Genomic DNA, 6,000 nt, shown 5'->3' on the forward strand with positions numbered 1-6,000 from the left:
GGTAGTCACACTTGCAAACATGGATTGTTACCTCAAATTGGAGAGAAGTCTCTTCTATTACATGGAAGGGAACCATTTATTACGAGAAGCCTTCCTTCATTTATCATTTTTCAAACTGCATGAATCTTTCCCTAATATCAACAAAAACACTATAACGCAATATGTACATGGTATATACCCTGAAAAGTTGGGCTTATTTCCCTTACCTATGCTGATAAAAATAGAGGAATTAAGATGGAGAGTTGGGAAAAATGTTACTGGTAAACCGAGACACCGGTTGGTCTCTTCGATAAATCCAATTGGAAATAGAAAATGCTGGAGATACCTCTCCTTCTATTCAACTGCTTATTAAATATTATCAACATTCAAGAATTCAAATACCATAAACTAACATAATTTCGTAAATAAAGGAATCCGAATCTGAAACTAACACCCTTTCACACTCGTACACCCATATCTATATTCACCAAGAATCCTATACTAAAACTAATACTATTGTCATAAAGACTTACTTTCCTGCTGGAGTAAAAAATATCCAATTGTGACTGACATTCTATAACAATACATCTAATAGGAATTATACAGGCTCCTAGTTTGCAAGGTAAAGCAAGTGACTTCTATATCCATAGTATAAACACATTTGGGATTTCATCTAAATGGAAAAATAAAAATAAAAATCATCCACTTATAGCAACATTAGAGGTTAAATAGTGTGCATAATAACAATATCATAAAAATATTTCTGTATAAATATAGGTTGAACAAAATTCAGCTACTTATAACAACATTAGAGATTAAACAAAGTTTTCATTTTGTCACTTGTTAGTACTATCTGTAAAGCATAAGTATATAGGTTGAGCAAACATTTTGAAGCAAAAGCACCCAGAGAAAAGGAAAACTAGAGGATAACCAATCCCCTCATCAAACTCGCATCCATATATAAGCTGGTAGAATAATGAAGGTGAAGCTTTCACAAGAATATTTAATCACTGTGAAGCTCATTTAGATTGAGGGTTTCATATATATATATATATATATATAACCCCGAAAAGGGAACATGTGTGGAGAATGTATGGATTCGAGGAGTCGAGAAGAAGGCAATAGGCAAGTTATGTTAGGCTTTTCATGCTATCAATTAAAAGTGGATAAACTTTAGTTAAAACTTTTTTAATGATTGGGTATAAATATAACAGTGAAATCATGTGATGGTACCACTAAATAATGTGAGAGTTCTTACATCGCAGTTGCAAAGATTATATAGTTCAATAAGCAAGAGAGACAATAGTTGTTTACTTAATCCTAAATATACTTACAAGATTTAATTGGCTAGTGATACCATGATAAATGATTTGTAATTAGAAAATTTAAACAGAAATAGCTTAGAATAATGTATCCATAACATTTTTAAAACTATAATTATAATAATGAATGTTTTGATTGAAAATAAAATGATCACATAAATTCTATTTGTATATTATTCTATCATAAAATACATTATTTGGAGAACTATTAAAGAAACAGTATTAGAAACAACAGAAACTTATGTGTTGTCCATTGTCAAGGCTATTCAAGGGAGCGAGTATTTGCTATCAGATTTTGGTCATCTTGTGCGAGAGATTGTGGAGGCAAGCATGGGCTGCAGTGGAGCCATTGTTGTCATGTGGCAAGTCTTTATTGGGCCACATCATCAACAGCACGAACAGTATCACTGTTGACTGCAGCAAAACCAATCACCCTTCTTCTTTTTATTTTTTTTTATTTTTTTGGGTAATATAACCAATCCGTACCTAGGTAACCTGTGCAAGCTATAACTTCATAAATAGCTAAATCAACAATGATTCATCCCCTTAAAACTAGAGCTCTAATTGAGCTCTAGTGATGTGAAGAAAAAAAAATCACATTAGATGGGGTCCACATTCAAATTAGAGCTATTAGAGCTGTCTCTCTAAATGGGGCCACACATAAACAAGGCCAAACATTATCTTGCTCACACAAATAAGTCCGCATCCAATTGGAATAATTCATAGCTAATTTTTTTTTTGGGGGGGGGAGGGAGGGAGATCGGGAAAATTATCAGAAAGTCCTATATGAGAATTAGTTACTCCAAACAATCCCATCAATTTTCTAATACACCGATAGGTCCTCTTTCTTTTAATAATCTTACCATGAGATCCTATTTTAAATTTTGGTATGATTTGGTTGACCTTTCTACCCTTCCTCATTGGGGGATGCCATCTTAGGGAAGTTGAATCCAATTTGAAAAATCTAGAAATCCACTAGATGTTGATTTGTGATTATGTATCAATTTTAAGTAGAATATGACAATCCCAATCAAACAATCAAACAATCAAGACAAAGAAACACAACGATTTAACGTGGAAAAAACCACAATTGGACACCTCCAACTGTGATCAAAAAACCACGGGCAACAGCCACAAGAACAATCCACTAAGAAGATTTAAAGGAATTACACAGGTATACTCTCAATTACCTAGCGAATCCACAACGCCTAATTGAACCAACCTTTATGTGCCTCTTCCAACCCCATCTTCACCACGGAATTGTCTTTCTGATGAGCCACTCCGAATTCCACCAAAGCTTCAGGCTCGAATTCTTCAGAATCCACAACTGAAGAATAACTCTCTCTTTTGTAGAACAAAACAAACCTTTGATGTACTCTCTTTAGATCATGAGTTGAATACTCAATAAAAACATCAAAGAAAACTCCCAAAGTATCCCCAGATATAAACCCTAGAACCCAAAAAGAAGATCTGGAGAAGTTATCCTAAAATCTGACCCAACACGCGAATTTATAGAATCTGTCCCGCGATCTCCGCTCGAGCTCAACACAGCTCGCTCGAGCGGACTGACCAAAAACTGCGTGCGAACAAACTGAGATGCGCTCGAGTGTAGCAGCATCCGCTCGAGCGTAAAATCACACCTTCCAGTATTTTTACAGGCGACTGCAGAGATGCTGAGAACTTCCAATCTCCGCTCGAGCGCCCTTTGTCCCGCTCGAGCGGGAAGGCTAAAACTGGAAAAACTGGAAAAAAATAACATGATCGAACAGGCAACTTTGAATGCATTTTTGCATTTTGCTTCGGGGGCGCTGCCCCCTGGACCCCCGCGAGCTGACCGGGCAGCTCGATCCCCGTCATAATCAGCGAAGTGGCAATCTTGAACGCTTTATCATCACAAACTTCTCTGAAAAGCACAATTCGGGTTGGATTCGCATCTAAACACTCATAGCCTCACTGAACTAAAAAGTGCGAATAAAATTACAACTCAAAGGAGTTTTGTCAAACGGGATTGCCAAGAAATAAAACCTAACAATCTCCCCCTTTGGCAATGTCGTGACAAAACACACCTAACAAATAAAATCCTAAACACCCCAACCCATTACAGCCAACAAAAGCCAACTTCTTTCTCAAGGTCATGATCTGCAAAACAGCTATTAGTGCCACAATCTCCAAAACAACTATTAGTCCCACAAGAGTATATGAAAAAGCAAGAGACATATGACACGATTATCTTGAAACATGAGATGGAAAACATGAATAGATGAAAACTAAGACTCATGAAAAACAACTCTCAAACAACACAGGCAAGACCATAAACCACACAAGCAATGATATGACGATGTAAATACCATGAACATACAAGAAGGGTAACCAGTGCATAGCAACATGCAAAACATATAGCCAATCTCCCTTACCAAACATATCAATGTGTTCATGCTAAACAACTCCCTTACCAACCCAAATCAAGATGAACCAAACTCCCCCTCACTAAAAGCAACCACAAACACTGAAAAACAGTGAACAAGAAGAGAACGACAAAAAATAATATGGTGGAGCAAGCAAGGACTTTCAGATTTGTACCTTAAAACACACAAGATTATCCAAGAAGCACAATTACTAGTAAACACAATGTGCACAGTCTGTAGAAAATTCCTCATGAAAGAAAGTGATGCATTATGTGAAAAGCATAGATCCCATGATAAAAGTGTGTGTGTGACTCTTGGAGTTCGACAAATACTAGATTCAATCCTAGTAGTGATATGAAAGCTGGACCTCCGACAAGAGAATCTTAAGCACGACAAAGGAAAGTCAAACCACTAGGAATCAAGGGGTATTTGGTGAGTAAAGGCGGAGGCTCCCCCTCAATCAATGAATCTTTTTTTTTTTTTTTTTTTTCACACATTTTTTCTTTTCTTTCTAGTGCATATTTTTCCTTTTTCTTTTCCTTTTTCTTTTTCTTTTTCTTTTTTTTTTTTTTCTTTTGCACAATCATTGGCGGCTGACACGCTCAAGAGTATGGAAACCGAACCAGAGAAGCATGGATATAATAATGATGGCCTGGTTGGTGACTCTGAGGTAGCCTTTTCCTCATGGCTGGACTGCAAAGAATAGAGGGGAAAGCCATGGAGGTGCAAAAAAATGGTAGGTGGTTAAGAGACTCAACATCACCCATGATATGCTAGTATAGGTCAATTCCTCTAGAAAAGCAAAAGATACAATGCCAGAAGTCCATAAAAAAATAATCACTAAGGCGGAAGACTTCCAAAATTTGCTAATCCAAGAGTGTGTACAGAATGAGACATACTAATCAAAAAACACACACTCCAAAATGAGTAATGACCACAGAAAGCACACACATATTAACATGTAATGGATTTTCTCATCAATTCCAATATGTACCAAGGACCACTCAAAAATTTCAAGCTTGCAAAACCATACTAAGAAAATCTTTTTGGAATTTTTCTTTTTTTTTTTTTTTTCAAATTTTTTTTTTCTTAACCAAAGCAAGACAAAAAAAAACAAACAAGCACACATTAAAAGACCCGAAAAAAAACACACAAAAACCTATAAACTTAAAACGACCAAACAAATTAACACAAGTCAAATTTTCTTACCCAAATCTTTTTGGTCTTAACAAAATCAGGTCTAGCGGTCTTGGTAAGTGTCGTGGTGTAGTGAACACCCTCATGAATCTTGGTATTCCGCCTAGATATGTAAGGTTGTCTCCTAACCCAAAAAGTATTCAAATTCCTACCCTTTTGAGACACTCTCCCATGCAACTTATAACAATAAGGGCGAATATGACCATGCATGCCACAATGATGACAAATAAAAACAGGGTGTCCAGAGTGTACCTTCTTTTCTTTTACCTTATCAACTCTTGGAAGTTTGAGAAGTCCATCCTTATGTTGAATTTTTTGTTCTCTCTTTCCTTGAGTTCTTGTATCATGAGATGTTGAAGCACTCTGTTTTTGCTCTTTCTTACCACCAAAGCCAATGCCACTCTTGTCGCAACTCATTTGTTGAGACCCAATGATATCCTCCAAAGTCTTTGATCCTTTGTTCCAAAGACCAATGGTAGCCATAGCACACTTGAGCTCTTCCTCTTTCTTGATCATTAATTCTTCCAAAGCAACTTGTGACATCTCGAGAGATTCAATCTTTTCTTCATACATGGCATGGGTTTGCAGCAACTCATTCCTCTCTGTCTCACAAGTCAATAATTTTGCACAAAGAACTTGTCGATCATCAGCTACCTTGATGGCATTAATCCTGGCCTCGGAAATCTCTTCTTTAAGTTTGACATTCTCACTTTCACATGCTTTGAGTTTCTTTGTGAGTTTGTCATTCAACTTGAATAGGTTAAGAGACTCCTTGTACAACTTTTCATAAGCTTCCTCAAGCTCTTCATGATCACTCTCCGAGGATTCATTATCAGTGGTGTTCTCAACTGACATCTTCGGAGACTCTGTTTGTCCTACAGTTTCAGAAGCCGCCATGAAAGCAAGGAATTGCTTATGTCCCTCTTCGCCTTGATCATCGTTGTCACTATCATCGTCATCAGATTCTGACTCATCATCCCAAGTGACAGGGAGGGCTTTCTTCTTCCTCAAACGAGTAGGGCATTCTGAAGCAAAGTGGCCAAATCCTTGGCATTCATAGCATTGGAGTCTTTCAGAGTTCTCTTGTATCTTTCCTT

This window comes from Camellia sinensis, chromosome 4 (assembly GCF_055761805.1).
Source record: "Camellia sinensis isolate YWXY chromosome 4, ASM5576180v1, whole genome shotgun sequence".
Taxonomy (NCBI): Eukaryota; Viridiplantae; Streptophyta; class Magnoliopsida; order Ericales; family Theaceae; genus Camellia; species Camellia sinensis.